Raw genomic sequence first — 17,805 nt, 5'->3', positions numbered from 1 at the left:
CCGCCGCAGCCCGCCCCCTGGGGTCCCCGACGTGGGGCGGCGCCCGGAAACCCCGAGGGGCGGCGCCGGCGGGGTCCAAGCTGCACGTGGGTCGCCGGGTGCGGGGTACGGTGTGTCGGGGGTCGCCTGGGCTGCCGCCCCTGGAAGAGACTGGGTTAGGGACGCCCCGGAAAGCGAGCGTGCAGGTGATCAGGTGATGGGGGTCTTGCTGCCAGGAGGGGGTCTTTGACGGGGGAGGGGGAAGGACCGAAGACCCTACTCACCTCTGCCTGCTTGGGCTGGAGGTCGCCTTAAGCAGATGGCAAAAGACGGAGCCCAGAAAACTGGGATCCTTCCTCTAGGCGACAGGATGAGGACACAGTCCTGGGAATGGAGCCCTTCTTCACCGTCCCTACAGTGGATGGACCCCCTGCAGCGAGACGGGTGCAGACGCAGGGTGACAGCAGATGACTGTCACGCTGCACGCTACTCTGTCTTTAGTCCCACTTTGTCTCAAGTTAGGTTTGAAGGAACCCAACTTCAATATTGCCTTTGGTGCAAGCTCCCTCCCCCAGCAGGCCTAATGGCCCAGCTGCTGCCTGCTGTGAAACTTGTCCTGGACACAGCCCTCAATGGCTTCTATTAGTTAGAGCACTGGGGGAGATCAGTCTGTCATTGCCCGGTAGGCAGTGGAGGCCTAGAGAGTGGATGCCTGTGTGCTTCATAGAGGGGTGTGGGCCAGCCTGGGGGTGTTGGGGCAAGCCATGGGGGATTGGTCCCCAAGTAAAACAAACAAACACAAAATTCCCCGGAAAGAAAACTTGTCTATTTGCTGGTAGTCATAGGTGGTCACTGGGCAGTGTGTAAATCCTTTCTCCTTGCTGTTCCCTCTGACTGAAAAGCTTTTCCCCAAGGCCTTCTACTTTGGGTCCAAAGTCAGATGTTATCTCCTGTGTGGAGCTTTCTTGAGCAGTTGTGCTAAGATTAAGGCTTTCTTTCTTAATGTATTTAGGACAGGGTCTCCATGGTCTCACTAAACAGCTCAGACTCATAGTGATCCTCCTATTTTCAGCCTCCCAAGCACTGGGATTACAGGCCTATGTTGCAGGGGTGGAGCTGGCATGGCATACCGGGGATCGAACCCCGGCCGCTGCTGCTGCTGCCTTAGACCGCTGAGCTATCTGGCCGGCCCTTAAGGTTAAGGCTTTCTTTCTCTGACTTCCCACACTTAGCCCTCATCAGGATTTTATTTTGTAAAACTTTTTTGTTTTTGGTCTCATTTGCTTCTGGCTCTTTTCAACTGTACTCCCTGAGAGCAGGAAGGAGAAATCCAGCGTGGTTCCCCACTTGCTGCTTCTCTTTTGCCCAGAGCAATGCTCTGCGCACAGATTAACAAGGGATGAACAAGTGTGAGATGTGGTGGTCACGTGTGGCGATGACCGACTTGTGCCTTGGCCCATCAGAAAAAGGGAGTTGGGGCTGGGGAAAACTCGGGTGAGGTAGGGTGAGGGAAAAAGATTTCAAAAGCCCAGAGTTTAGACTGAGCTCTCTCCCCGTGTTGGAGAAGCCGGGAGTAGTTTCCTCTTCTACAAAGGAGGGCAGCTCAAGAAACAGTCAGAGAGACAAACTAGCTCTGAGAAACACAAGTGACACCAGTGTAGGAAAGTTACCCAGGTTCCCCGCACCCAGCTCTATCTCAATCTCTTTTATAAACTGAAGCTTTTAAATTGAACTGATTGTGTGTGCAGTTGTAGGAAATAATATACAGAGATCCTGTGATCAATTTGCAGACTTCCTCGGAGGTAGCATTTTACAAAAACTGTCCGTAGCATCACACTTGGGATATTAGGTGGGTATATTAATTCATGTCCCAAACACTTTGTTTTTTTTGCAATGCTAACATTTTAGAAAAGTTACTCTAAAGTTAAAACAGTTTTTGAGAGAAATGCCCACATATTATTTTAAGGGGTTTCAGTCTCTTATAATGAACTCAATGTCTTTCAGGAAAAAAAAAACAAAAAAAAAAAAAAAAAAAAAAAAACAAGCAAAACCAAACCTCCAGTATTGTTCTGATTAGAGGATAAATAGGGGTCAGACTCATCTATAGAGGACATTTTGGAAAGCTTTAGAATGCTTCTTTTGTTCACTGACAGTCACTCTCCATACCCCCGGTTCTGTCCAAGGAACATTTTGAGCCATACTGTATATGACTCGGCAGTTCTGAAATTGGGGTGCATTGTTAAGGAGTGCTTACACAAGCCCGGCCATTGCGGTTGCTTTCTCTCTCCTTGGATATTGGATGGGACGGACCACAGCATCTCCCAAAAGAAAAGATTCCAGACAAGGCACCATTCTCCTGGTGAGATCTGCTGGGAATAGCAACTACTCTTATTACTGAGTGTGCGCGGCTGGTGTTAGCTGGCTTCTTGATGCCAACAAGGGAAGGTGGAAGAAATAAGCCAGGGTACACCTTCCATGGCAAGACCCTGGGCACTTTGCCCCCTGTCGTCAGAGGCCTGTGCTGAAGAGGGCGTACCTACTTCAGGCAGTGCCAGTGAGCAGCACCTTCCTCTTCTGGTATTTGACACTTTTTGAACGTGTTTCTCTTGAATACCTGCCTCCAATTGACATTCGTCTACTTCCGTTTTGTTTGAGAAACCCAAATCGCTAACCTCCTCTACCTGGCTCTTTTCTTTCTGACCTCATCTTCACAGCAGAATTTCATTTTGTCCTTCAGTCCTGTGGCTTGCTTTAATCGGCAGTTACAGCCTCACATTGTTTATTCCTTCAAAAATAAAAAATAAAAAAATAGTGACCTGGAGTTTAGCCAGCTGTAGCCAGACTCTGAGTTTGGCTCTGTGTCCATAAGCTGCAGTTGGGAGAAACACAAGAAATACCCAAACGGAATAAAACAAATGATCTATTTAGTCTCGTTTCCTCTCTTGGAAGGAGTCCAGTGTTGAGTGCCTTGGAATAAATGTAAATTCCCCCACCCCACCTCCACTGTCCCCTGTGCACCCAAACAGTGTGACCTTGTATTTAAGTGAAAACTGTTCTTAACTCCCAACAGGCACTGGTGTTTTGTCTGGAAAACTGATGGATTTTATGATAATAACATAGTGATAGCAGGTGTTTCCTAGCTAACCTATATTTTAAAAGATGCTGCACAGGACAACTTATTATACAACATTTTACATGCTGTTTTGTGAGACTGTTTCAACCACAGGAAAGGAGACTGGCTATACAGTTCACTTAGACAATTACTTTCTGGGACTGTTGCATGATGGATTTGTCGTTGTGATCATTAGTTTAGCATATAAAAAATTGGGCTTTTTCTTTTTCTTTAAAGGGAGCTTTTAAATAAATCCAATTTTCTCTTTCTGTAACTTCTGAAACTGATTAACTCAGAACATCAACTTGTCCTTTTCCTATTGTCTACTTTTCACCAACAGCTTTAGAGGGAATGTATTACTAAGTGCTACTTATATTTGACCAGCTAGGCTGGAATGTCCAGTTTTGAGAATTGTTGTTGCTCCGACCCCTTCCAAGAACAGCCTAACCATTCTGCTTGTGCCACCACACAGTGGATGCTGAGTCCCTTTCATCTCTCTTCTCACCCTATCGTCCCTGTCCTTCTTCCTCCGTTGTTTCTTCTTTCCCAGAAGTTTCCAGTAAGCTCCATTGACTGCCCCAATAATTATTCAGCCTTGTTGCTGATCTTCTGGCAGCATTAAATTCTTGTTTTGTCTACTTTTAAAACTCTTACTGCTCCTTTATTTGTCTTTCTCTTTCCCCCATCACCTCTTCCTCCTCCCCAAGAGCGGGGCAGTAGATTGTGTTGAGCTCTCGTCTCTCTCCTCCACCTTCTTCCAATGGGATGAACACTAATGTATTTGTGTGCAGTCAACATCTAGTCTCCCTATCTTTTTCTAGTGGAACCACTTCTGTTTAATGCATCATCTTGTTGGGAAGGAAATGAGGGTAACCCCAGTCCGTCTGGCTACGGGGTGGGCCTAGGACCAAGCTAACTGGATTCCATCCCAGTGCTTTGATCCTTGAAGGAGTGGAAAAAAGTAATCACAGCTGGCTTGTCTAGGCTCAAGGAGATTATGAGTTCTTCCCATCTGGATTTCAGTGTGGCTCCTGTCCCTGTATTTGTGAGCACAGAGTCATAGTGAACTGTGTTTCTAGGTGCCTCTTCTTGTTAGTCACAGTTTCTGTTGCTTGCAACCATAGACCCCTGACACACCCAAGATATGTGTGACCTTGCTTCATTCTGGATGATCTCCAAAATTATATCCAGTGGGTAGCCTGTCCTATTTATATGCCACCAAATACCTGAAAGAGAATTCAACTTAATATCACACCATCACCTTCCACCTAGTAAATCTAAAACCCAATTTATTATCTTCATCTTCCCAACTAGTTCTTCCTAAGTATTTTACAGGAGTGACTGCCCTATCAGTCACCAGAAAGAAGAAATGGATTCTCACTACTCAAGTGTGAAATTAAATAGTGAAGATTAAGTAGTTAATCCACAAAAAGGGTTTAGTTGAGTGTCTGACACATAGTAAGTGCACAATAAAAATCACCGGAGTGAAACACTCTGCATTTTACCCCAGCTTACTTTTCTAGCATTACATTCTCATTTTCTCTGCTGTGTTCCCAAAGATTTCACCAATCCAAATTTTAGCACCTATATACATATTGTATTGCACTTCCAGTGTGCCTCATCTCTTTTGTTCATCTTTTTTCCAGTTAACCCCTGGGTGCTATTACTATATTCTTCTCCAGTCCTTCTTATTATTTCTCTCTCCATCTTCTACAACCTAGCTCTGACCCATATTACTTCTGCCTGGATCACTGCAGAAGTACCTTCCTCTTCTCTCATTTAGATTCTGCATCTGCCGGCTTCATCTTTCTAAAGCACTGCTTCATCCATACCATTTTCCTGCTTTAAATAACTCCGTGTTTGTCCCCCGGGTCACAGTTCTTTGGCTTATGCAGTCTTCTGATGAGGCTCTGAGCACAGGTTCTGGAACTCAACTGCCTGTGTTCAAATTCAAGCCTCATGGCTATGTAATTTTTTTCAAGTTATTTAATTTCTTTTTTAAAAATTAAATATATCTTTCATTTAGTTGGTATAGGGTCTTGCTATGCACATCAGACTTATAGTGATGTTCCTCTGTCAGCTTCCCCAGCACTGGAATTATAGGCATGCACCACCATGCCCAATTTTGGTGGCTGGCATGGCAGGAGGTACCGGGGGATTAAACCTGGGTGGTTGAGCTATCCAGGCAGGCACTTAGGCTGCCAAACTATCTCCCAGCCCAAATCATTTAATTTCTAAGCCCCTTTTTCTTTTCTATAAAACAGGCTAACTATGAAATACCCAACTCCTGGGACTATGTGAGGATTAAGTGGTCAATCCATGGAAAAGACTCGCTTCCCCATTTGATCCTGATTTAATCAATTTTACCTGAGCAATTATGCGTATAATCTTACCGGTTGTCCATAGTTTTGTCCCACCTCAAGTGTGAGTTCCCATGTTTTCCACCTTAGGCCCGCCTCACCTCATGGTTTTGCTCTTTAAAAATGCCTAGGAAAGGCAGATTCCTTGGCAACCTCCTCAGGTCACCCTCTGTTCCTCTCTCAGACAGAAGCCCTTTCCACAAACAAATATATCCTGCTCTTAAAAGAGTATATAATAAAAATCACTGGGCCGAAAGCTCTCCAAACCTAATGTCTACATTCCTTTCAGGTATCATCTTCTCATTTTCTCTGACATGCTCACAAAACTTTACCAATCAGAAATACGCACTGAAACCCTTATTGTATTTTCTGCCCTTGAGCCATTGTTCAAACTATTCTCTCTGTCTTGAACTCCTCTTTTTCTCTCCACTTGTATCAGTTACTGAGTGTTGCACGGTGTACCAGCCCACAATTTAGCAGTGTAAATAAAGACCCTATTGTCCACAATTCCATGGGTTGGGGGATCTCATGTGTACCTTGAGCTGTCTGACATCATGATGGCCTTGCTTACCTGTGTAGACCTTTGGGATGGCTGGACCTGTCTTCTCTCCACTTCCTTCAGGCAGACTTCATACAGCCTTCTCTTCTACATATTTTTTATTGTTGCTTTTGGTTTTTTAAAATGCAGTAACCAGACTTTCCATGTTGGCTTCAGACTACAAGGTGGTGAAAGCCAAAGCTGCAAGTTCTCTTAAGGGCTAGTGTGGGAATTGGCCCAGTGTCACTTCTGTCACTGCTGAAAGCGAGTCATAGGGATATGTGGGACTCAGGAGGAGGAGAAGACCTCACCTCGTGCTGGAGGTATAGTATGAAGCTTGGACTGCCCTGGAGACTGAAGGGTCTAAGTAACAGACATCTATTTTTTATAGTCTAGAGGCTGGAGATCCAAGCTTAGGGTGCCAGTAGGGCTGATTTTTCTTGATATTTCTCTTTCTGGCTTTCAAATGGCCACTTTCTCATGATTGCCTTTCCTTTTGCCCAGAAGAGGAGGGAGAGGGACAGGGAAGGCAGAGGAGAGAAGGCAGAAGGGAGGGGGAGGAGGAGAGAGGGGAAGTGAGAAGGGGAGAGACCATGAGTGTCTTCTCTGGTGTCACTTCCTCTTTTCCTCTTAGAAGGATGGCAGTGTGGTTGGATTAGAGCCTCATGTTTAGACCTCATTGAACCCTATTTATCTCCTTATAAGTCCTGTCTTTAAATACAGCCATGTTAGGGTATTGGGGCTTCAACATATAAATTTAGAGATGAGGGACTATCATAGTTTATATCTCAATGTTCTGGAAAGCCTCATGCCATTCATAGATGGGGCTTTGGCGAGGAGATTAGATCATGGTGTGTGATTCTTATCTGTGGATCAGTACACGAGGGAGTTTATAGCTGAACGTGATCTGGGAGGTCAATTCTGGCCTACAGAGGTGGTCACCGGAGGTTGGCCTGGAGGGCATCTCGCCCTCCCTCCTTTCTTGATCTCCCTCTGCTTCTTGCCTGCCATGCCACGAGCTGTTTCCCTCTGCCAGGCCCCTCTGCCATGCTGCCCTGCCTTGGAGCCAGCCAACTATGGACCGAAACCTCTACAAACTGAGCTAAAATAAATCTTCCTTCTTTTAAGTTGTGGCTGTCAGGGATTATGTGCCAGCAACAAGGGAAGTAACTAAGACACAATTTGGCTCATGAAAGGAATGGCAAAAAGCACATTTCCAAGGGTATTCAGGTTAGGAGCCAGCCCTTGTATGCCACTAACATCATTTCTGTCTTTCAGAATTGCTCTCAGCCTGTCACTCTGTCCTCGCTCAGCACTGCTGGTGCTCTGAGTGTAGGCTGCTTATTCCTAGTCGTATCCTGCCTTGGAGCTGAGCATTTGCTATAGGTTCTAATGGCGAGGAAATGAGCCTTGTGTGTGTTTGTATTTCCACAATGTTGTGCATGGAGTAAACCATAATGAATGTTTACTGGATGAATACAACATGCAATTAATTTTATTATTCCAAGAGGTTACAGCCTCTTTCAGACCAACCTCCCCTTGGCAGTTGGGTAGTTTGCATGCCTTTGCTCTTGAGGTGTCCTGAGTCCTTCACCTCTTCCAGCTCTGTAGGGCACTGTGTAAAGAGAAGAACTCAGAAGACAGGACCCTGGGAACTGGAAGACTTGGCTTCCCGCCCCTTTTCTCCTACTTATTTATTGTGATCCTCAGAAAGCCATTTTCTTCTCTGGGGCTCAGTTTCCTCATGTATAAAGGAAGAGTACAGAATATCTATTATAATATTTTTGAAGGAAAAAATACAGTAGATTAAATGAGGCACATCGTGAATGCCAAACAACTTCACAAGTAATCCTGACTATTCCTAATTCTGAAATACAAGAGTTGATTGTTATAGGTCTGGCTTGATTTTTTGCTCTTTCTGCCATATACCGATTGCTGTGGTCTGAACATTTTTGTCCCTTTGAATATTTACATGATGAAACCTAGTCACCAATGTGTGGTGTTGGAGCGGGGCCTTTAGCAAGTGATGCTGGCACCCCAGGAATGGAACTAGCGCCCTTATAAAAGAGCCCCAAGAGAGATCACTGCTCCTTCTGCCTTGAAAAGATCCATAGAGAACAACCACCAGAAAATGGCCCTTGTTGGACACTGAATCTGCTGGTACCTTGATCTGGGACTCCCCAGCCATAAGACCTGTGAGAAGTAAGTTTTGTTGTTCATAATCTACCTGGTCGAATATGTTCTGTTACAGCATCCACATCAGCCCTCTGGTGCAGTTCCTATAGCCTCTGGCATATTGTGGAATGAACATATGATATTTAGTTTATTTTTCCCAACCCCTATTAACAGGTATGAGAGGAATGCAAAGTGAAGACCAGTGTCTCGGCATTTCTAATTAGACACAGAAGGGATGGATTTGTTCTCTTAGGTTCCTAACTTCATGCCAGGCAGAAAGGCCTTCTGAAAATCATGTTTAGTCTCCACATACTTTTTTTTTTTTTTTTTTTGTATTTTAGGGAAGGGTCTACAGGGTGTTCGGGGGCTCACTACTAGATCGGACTCGTAGTGATCCGCCTGTTTACAGCCTCCCAAGAGCTGGGATTACAGGCGCGCACCACCACACCCAGTCTCAATTGCCAGCTCAGTGTGCCCTGGGGGCAGGGCCAGCTCAGCACGCCCAGGGATGAATCCCCTGGCCTCTGGGCCTGCTTGCAGGTGCTTTAATCTGCTGAGCTATTTGGCCAGGCCTGTCTCCACATACTTAGACTCCTGTGTCATCATATCTCAGCTTGCAGCACAAAGACAGCCATGTGAGTGCTAAGGTTGCTTCTGAGTTAAGAAAAATCATCATCATCATCGTCATCATCATCATCATGAGTTAATTTTTAAAATCCACAAGCTGTTTAACCAACTCTTAACTGGTTAAAGGGTGAGAGCCGACATCACTGCAGCTTGGATTCCTGCTGAGCAGTGGTTCTCACTTTTCAGGCTGCCAGAGTCTCTGGTGTGATCAAGCACCTGTATCTCCCCTCCCTTGTCTGCTTCCACTTATCACCTCTTGTCGCACACCATTGGGAATCGACGGAGGATAATGATGCCACTATGTTTATGAGGCTCTGGGGACAGACCAGTGCTTATTAAAGAATAGAAGCCAATTAAGTTGACCAGACATAGCCACGATCACCCTTACGCCCATTTATTCTACAAGGGCCATGTAGAGAACATTTTTCCACCTTCCATGTTGTGCTTTCTAGACATCTACCCTTAAAAGTCTAGAGATAAGTCATTGAACAGCAAAGGGATCTGTAAGTGTGAACTATTGAGCAGCAATTAACATACCCAGTACTATTGTCACCTAGCATTCAACATACCTTCATAGACTTCTAGCGTAAGGAAGGCCCTTAACACATCTCCCAGCCCAATGGATCTTAGAGAATCATCCCAGGATGATCTGCAGATCCATTTTGAGATTCTTGGTGAAAATTCACCTGGGAATTCATTTCCAGACTGACTCACTTGAGAACCCTCTGCATCTGAAATCCCTGACAAGCCTGCCAGGTTTCACTTGGGGATATTCGGTGCGAATACTGAAATAGTCCTTGCTCTTGCTGCTGAAGATGTCATCTGTACACCAGTGGCATGAACATCACTGGAGCTTGTTTGTAGTGAAGACTCTCAGGTCCTGTTAGAGCTACTTCCTTAGGACCTGAGAACTGTTTAACAAGTTGTCCTGTTGAGTCCTAGAAATATAAAAGCATGAAGAGACCAATCTAACTTGGTTACTGAGTATACAAAGCAGCTGGAGTCCAAGAACTAACTGACTTGACCCAGAAAGCAGAAGTTTGCATCGATAACAAAGTAAGACCCCATGCTTGGAATCAGAGAGACTGATGTTCAAATCCAAGCTCTCCTCTTTGTAGCTTGAAATCTTCAGTAGTTCCCTGAAACTCTCTGAGCCTCAAGTGATTTGTTGTTGAAGAAGTAGCCATACTGCCTCCTAGGCTTTTTGCGAAGTTGAGATAAAAACATGTAAAGCACCCAGAGAACTCTTAATCCACAGTTATTATGGCCATTACGCTAACTTTGATTTCCTGATGTCATGCTGCCTCTTTAGAGTCTGATGTTGCATGCAGGAAATGGGTAGCAGTGCTATAGATAAATCGGATCTTTTGGAGGCAATTATATCTAATTTAGACTCCATGGCTTGAAAGAATGAGGACAAGGGAGTGGGCCTCCCCAGGACAGTAAACAGTCTGTGGTTCATCTGGGAGACTGCAGATCCCTGCTTTCCTGAGTCTCCTTCGCCTGTTGGCTTTCTGTGGTAGCCGGCAGATCTGATCAGCTGCAGGGGGAGTAGCCGAGTGGGAGAGGTTTCTGCCCAGGCCTCCTCAGCCTTTGGGGCCGCTTCTTTGCCTCACGCTTGGGGGTTTTGCCTTCTCTGGCCTCCTGTGTTCCCCTGCAGCTTCTCACTGCCTCCTGGAAAGCCCACCTGTCCTGGGCCTGCCTTTCACACATTACAAATTCCCTGGACCCTGTTTTGTCCCAGAAGAATGGCCAGCTAGGGTTGCAGAAGGTAAGGCTTCACTTCCTGTCCAATAATATTTATGGTTTAGTGGCATCTTCTCTTGCCTTAAATCCTGAAGAATGAATCAGCTGTCATTCAGTGGTGTGGATGGTTTTGAGTAGAGTGACAACAGCATTCTTTCAGCATTCCTCAAACTCTGCGACAGATGACAGCCCATTCCACCTTCCCCTGAGCAGCCACTAAATGCCCTCTCACCTTCCCAGCAGTTGCTTTCTTCGGCCTTGTCTCACTTTGCAACTCATGTAGCATCACCGGGTTTGGGACACGCCCTTCAGAGTCAGACTGGCTAAATTCAATCCCCAGCTCTGCCATTTACTCCCTCTGCGATGTAGTCAGGCTGCTTCCACGTCCTGTGCCTTGGTTAAGTTACCTCTGGACGGGCTGACGAAATAATTTAGCATATTAGAACACCTGCAAGCAGGCACAGGGGCCAGGGGTTCAATCCCCGGGCCTGCCGTGCAGGCCCCACCCCGGGGGCGTGCTGTCCCCACCCCCAGGGTGCACTGGGATGGCAACTGAGACAGGATGTGGTGCCATGTGCCTGTAATCCTGGCTCTTGGGAGGCTGTAAACAGGTGGATCACTATGAATCTGAACTAATAGTGAGACCCTGAACACCCTGTAGACCCTTCCCTAAAATACAAAAAATTAAAAATTTAAAAAAAATAAATAAATTTACCTCTGGAGTGTGAGGAAAGCTGCTCATGTCAGGGAGGGGTGGGGGAAATGGGGGATGGGGAATGGGGAGAGTGTGGAGTGGGTGGGGGGTTGGGGAGGTGGGGGGGAGCAGGCGAGAAGGGAAGCACACCTGTCCTGGTTGCCCTCACAGTGACCCACTTCTGACCAGACCCCACCTACTGTGAATCCAGAGATAGACAACCTAATTCCTGTACCTGGTGATCAATGTAAAGGGAAGCCTGAGGCAAGATGGTGCCGTGAAGCTGGAATGGTGCACAAAATACGTGCCTGGCATCTTAAAATTCCTGGAGGTAGGGGAAGATTTGGCTTTAAGCTCCTGAGCAACAAAGGCCGAAGATAAAGTGTTTAGGAGAAACATGACCATCCTTGGCACTAAGCCTAGAAATTAGCCCTCGTGATTCTTCAGGGACGTGGTGCTATGTTGCATGTCAGCATGTAGCAGATTCATTTTATGTTATAACAACCTGGTGCCTTCACTGTGAGTCGACAGCAGGGCATCAAAACTCGAGGAGAAAGTGCTGCTGAGGAGGGATGGAGGCAGCTTGGCCACACCACTTGTTTGGAGGACTTGGGCAACTCAGCTCTTCAATCTTGTCTCGTCCATTGATACATTTTAGAGCACTGCTCTTCATTCTTTTTTTTTAATATTTAAAATAAATATTCTACTTTGAAATAATTTTAGGTGGGCAGCAGAGTTGCAAGGCTGATATGGAGAATACATCTGACACTTAGCTTAGATGTTCACTGGATGACCTTCCCACTGACTATGGAACCCCAGACCTTCTGTGGATTTCATTGCTTCCCCCCATGGGGGTGTTCCTCAGTTCCCTTGAGGGTACCCCTGTCTTTTGTCCTCCTGCCCTGTGCTGTGTGACAGATGCCTACTCTGCGAGCTAACAGCAATGGGGAAGCAGACGTTGTAGAGCCCCCAGTGTGCATCTCTCTGATGCTTTCTCATGATTCCACTGAGACTTGGGACTCAGTGAAAAGGACAACAAGGTGGATCTGTCACCTCTTCTCTGTCACATCATTCTGGAGCCACCTGACACCAGCATGGCCTGGGACTGGTGGTCACCTGATCATTCGGTCAGGGTGGGATTCACCATGTTTCCTCTGGGAGGTGCCTATTTTCCCCTTTCCAGCCTCTGCTGTTCCTATCCATGGGCACTAAGTCCAAAGCTCCACCTTCTGGAGATGGGAAAAATCTCCTATTTAATGGGACTTTTCTGAAGGAAAGGTTTGTCTCTTTTCTGTTTACTTAATTCAGTTATATATTTGTAACTACAGATTTATGTGTGCTTACTTTGCATTTTTGTAATTTTTTGTTTGCTTGTTTTGGTCCTAGAAATACAACTTGGGACCTCATGCTTGCCAGGCAGGCTCTGTGCCACTAGTTAAATCCCTGGCCCCACATTTTGGGTTATACCACAATGCCATATGATCCATTCTATTCCCCAAAATATTCCTGCCTCAGCCATTTCGAGCTCTGGTGCGTTAACGTTTCCCATCTTCTTTCTTTCTTTTTTTGTTTTCTTTTGATGACTGGCTTTCTGGAGCTAAAAGAACTTGCATTTTCTGTAGTCCATCCCCAAAGATGGTTCCTTTTACTGAAGGAAAGTATTTAGAAATCAAAGTCTGGGCCCTGTGTAGCATGTTTCTGCTGAGGCATGGACCAGTTTTTGAATGTTAATATATTGGTGCATACATTACGTCACTAGGCATAAAATGAGCCACTTGGTCCCTTTTCATCCTTGTTTCTGTTGTCCTGAGTACATAATCTGATTTAGAGAAAAGGTTTGCATGTGACCCAGCACACACATCTCGACAATATTTTATGCCTCCTGCCTCTTATTCATAGAAAGAACATATTGTTTATCACACCACAAAAATACAAACAACTCAATATAGCATTCTAACTGATGCCTATTAACGTATCAAAATGGATGTTCATATTGAACTCATTATGAGCTCAGGGAAAAACCTAGCTAAACACCAGAGGTGATTTTATGATATTCTACAACAGTTTGCCAACCAGTCTGTAGCAGATAGGGTTATGCATCTGTAAATATCACCCATTTTTTATTAGCAGAATCTAGATTTCATTCAAGTGTCTGTCTTTCCATCTCTCTGCTACTTGTTTTAGGAGAAACTCCTGGATCACATTAACCTATCATAGTTCTGTTCTCTTTGCCAATGTTTGGTTTAGAGGAGGGAATGGCATTTACTTCTGGTCAGTAACTTTTGGGGAAGTCAACTGGCAAGAAGGCTTCTCAGAGGCTGTCTTGGTGACACAAAAATATTCAAAGAAAACAGATCATTTCTTCCATTTGACACCCAGAATAGCAGCAGCTATCTTGAGAAACTAAGGGAAACAAAGGCGACATCCTGAGGATGGAAGAGAAATGTGGATGAATAACTGGGTTTTGGAAGAAGTCACTGAACTGATGAGTTAACCAACCCAGGAGCTTCACTCCCTAAGGCCTGTGTTAGGTAAGAGAATAAATCTTCCCTCTTGTCTTGCAAATGTTGACTGCTGTCCTTTAGTTGCAGCACAAAGCTTCCTAGCACATCTCTTCATTTAAAAATGAATACTAAGAGGTGGAAGCCAGAGAGACATGGATTGACTAAGCATGCACACATGTAAGGGCACACTGTGGTCAATGAGAAGAAGGGAAAGAATGGTGACCTCTGTGAGACTAACACACGTTGGCCCCGGGAGGGGTGTCATCAAGGTAAGGGTTGGGGACAATGTGTGAGCTGGGGTCAGAGGGCAAGTGCAGGGCAGGGAGGTGCTTCCGGAATGGGTATGGCATGCACAGTTCCCGGAAGGGCTGTGGGCTGGAGGGATGAGGTCGGGGGAGGGAGTGGAGCTTCAAACACTGAAGAGGTTGGCAGCCTCCAGATGATATTAGGCCTTGGAGATCAGAGAAAAGATCTCCTAGTCTTCAGAGGAAGAAGGAATACACAAAGGGCTCTGCCCTAGGTATGATGGGCTTGTACAAGTTCTTTCCAGGCATTTCAGGGTGCAGTCTTACGATAGTATTGCTTCTAAAAGCAAAATACTAACAAAATATGCAATTACAAATAGCTCATGTTGTGTGTGCCTGTGAGAGGGGGAGTCTGCGGCAGGGCTCGATAGAGCTCAGGCCACATTTGTGCTCCTGTATGGCTCAAACCTCCTTTGAAATTTTGTTGAGACCATAGGACTGGATTTTAGCAGGAAACAATAATAAGTTATTTCCAAGTCTGGTTCTTAGAACATTCTGGGTGATCCTTTGGCTCTCATTGACCTTGGAGGTCATGTTTCTGGGTGAAGTAGCTACAAGATGAAAGGGGGCTGCTCACCTGTGGCAGGCTTTGTGTAGGACTTAAAATCCCCTCCCCCTTTTAATTTTCATTTCCAATTAAGAATTGAAACTGGGGAGGACTGGGCACGGTGGTGCATGCCAGTTAACCTCAGCACTTGAGAGGCTGAGGCAGGAGGATGGTTGTGAGTTTGGGGCCAGGCTGGGCTAAAAGTAAATTCAAGGTCAGCCTGCACTGATAGTAAAACCTATCTCAGAAAGACACACACACACACACACACACACACACACACACACACAGAATGCAAAAAGAAAAAGAAACCAGGGAGGGAGGGGGGAGAGGTAGAAGGGGGGAAAAGAACTAAGATGTGCTATGAGCATGCACCAACTCCCCACACAAATGCAATCATTATACACTGCAAAAACACACTAATGAAGAGAATGGAAGAGAATCCAAACCAAACATCTTACTATGATAATAATTAATGGTAATGTTATTTTCCCAGCCGTGAGATTCGGTGGAACTAACATGATAAATGAATTTGGGTCAAGGTAAGAAATAAGCAGCCTTCCCCAACTCACCATTCAACACACAAAGCATGGTTTTCCCTTCTATTCATTCTGTTACTATCTGAAACATTTTTTTAAAGACAAACCTATGGAAATAAAGCCCGGAGAGCAGGTGCTATTTGAAACAGCTTGCACACACTTTGCAGAAGCGCAACTTTCGATTAAATTCAACAGCGAGCTTCCCTGGCTCGAGCCTCCCACACTATGTAACGGTAGCGACGTGGCAGGAGCTCCACGTCCCTGGAGAAACAGCCGCCAGATGAGCTCTTCACGTGGAAGCTATTCGGGGCAGATCTTGGATTCCTTCTCCTGAACAGATGTAAGCAAAGTTATGTTTTTGGCGAACGTGAACTTGTATGTGTAAATATTTGCGGGTCCTCACAGCTGGGAAAGGAACAGCCAAAGGGGAGCCAGGAGTGTGGATCTGAGCTCCCGCGGTGCCTCAGGCCGGCCTCGAACTCCTGGTTCTCCTCCTCCATCTCCTCGGCGCCGGGGCTGCAGGTGTGTGCCACTGTGACTCTCGGTTATAGCTCATGTTTTTGAAACTTATGTGATACATTTTGAAAGGGAATATAAACAAGTCATCAAACTACCTTTCCACCTTAGCCCCAGTTCTATATAGATGCTATTTTTAAAATTTCTCTTATATATACATTTATTTTAAAACTCTTCTTCAGAGCCAGCCAAATAGCTCAGCAGCTTAAAGTACCTGCAAGCAGGTGTAGGGTCCTGGGTTCCAAACCCCGGGCCTGATGTGCTGGCCCCGCCCCCAGGGCGTGCTGAGACAGCAATAGAGACTGGGCGTGGTGGTGGTGTGCGCCTATAATCCCAGCTCTTGGGAGGCTATAAACAGGCAGATCACTACGAGTCCAATCTAGTAGTGAGACCCTGAACACCCTGTAGACCCTTCCCTAAAAATACAAAAGAAAAAAAATTCTTCTCCTTCTTCGGTAGTACTGGGGATAGAACTCAAAATTTATTATTTTAAATGTACAAATTTATGGTGCAGCATGAAGTAACTGGATGCATGTATGCAGTAAATAATGATTAAACAAGGCTAGTTTATATTTCCATGTCCTTAAATAATTTTTTGAGACATTTTGATTAACACATAACAGTTATACACATTTATGTGGTACAGCATGGTATTTTAATACGCAGGGACACCATGCACAAGGCACTGATCAAATCGGGGAAATTAACTTTTCCTTCTCCTTGTCATGACTGCAAGCTTCTCTCTCGCAGTTCTAATGAGATTTATAGTACGCTATGGTGAGCTATAACCACTGTGTTGTACCACCCAGCACCACAAGCTATCGGTGTTCCCTGTGGAGGGTACTGGCTGCCTGATCTCACACTCCTTACCCTCCCTCCCACTCCCCCCGGCCTCTAGTATTCCCTATTTTACATCCTGATTGACTTTTATTTTTTAAACAACCAGATATGAGAGAACTTACGGAATAAAACCTTCCTTGGAAGCTCCTGAGGGTTCGGGGCTGACTGGGTTAGCTCCCCAGGTTGTGATAACAAATGGCCGCACACTGAATGGCATCAGAAATCTGGTAATTTGGTGGCTGGACTCTGAGGTGAAGGTGTGAGCCTGGCCATGCTCCCTGTGGGAAGGAACCCTTGCTCATTTCTTGCTACCCGCCAGGGTCTCAGGCATCCTGGGCCGTGCTCAGCTGAGCTCTCTACCCTTCAGTCTTTGCCTGTGTCTTCCTGAGGGCCTCTCAGGGAGTCACTGGGCCTTCTTATGAGGACACCAGTGCCACACGTAGGGTCCACCTTACTCGAGCAGGGCCTTGTCCTCATGTCTCCACAAAGACCTTGTTTTTGAAGCACATCACATTCTGAGGCCCCAGGCGGGTGTGCATTTTGAGGAAATCGTACTGTTCAACCTACAATGATTAACACCGGATACAGTTACTTATGTGCAGCCTAGAACCTTCCACCACCACCACCCCCTGCCCCTGCTAGAGCACTTCGGGGGCTCTCACCGTATCATTCCTCTGTTCCTCTTTCCCTCTCCCTCTTTGCCTGACTTGCAGCTTACATGGCCATTGTTCGTCCACAATGTCACCTCCTCCCACCTCCCTGTGTGTCACCTCTCCATACGTTCCTTGGGATCCAGGATTCCTGAAATGACAGACATTAGGCTGGCAGAGCAGAGCACCCTCAGAGAGCAGGGCTGAAAGGCAAAAATTACGCAGCAGAAGCCAGGCATTTTCATGGGGAAGTGGAAATGGAAGCCCAGAACTCCAAAGCTGAGAGAATATCGCAGTCTAATTTGCATGTTAATTTGCCTTTTTGGTGTGAGTCTGATTGTGGGGGTGGGCGAGGGCACAGGTCAGGAGGCTACTGGGAGGTTTTGGTAGCAGGTGCTGAGAGCTGCCAGGGTGCTAGTAAGAGAGTGCCCGCGGAGACACATTCCAGGGGTGACACTGCTAGGACTGAGCTGGACAGGTAGGGAGAGTCTGACTGAGTCTGTAATCCCTCCCTTCAGGAAGACACATTCAGAGAATCCTGCCTAGAGGGCTCTTGACTGCAGGCTCCCAAGGCCCATTCTTGGTACCAAGGTCCACATCCTGGCTCTAGAGGAATCATGGCAAATGCCTGCCAACACGGCTTCTCTCACCTGGCAGATGGCTCCAGGGTGGC

This window comes from Octodon degus, unplaced genomic scaffold (assembly GCF_000260255.1).
Source record: "Octodon degus isolate 3935 unplaced genomic scaffold, OctDeg1.0 scaffold00096, whole genome shotgun sequence".
Lineage (NCBI taxonomy): Eukaryota > Metazoa > Chordata > Mammalia > Rodentia > Octodontidae > Octodon > Octodon degus.
The sequence above is the reverse complement of the archived record's forward strand: the minus strand, read 5'-3'. Positions refer to the sequence as shown.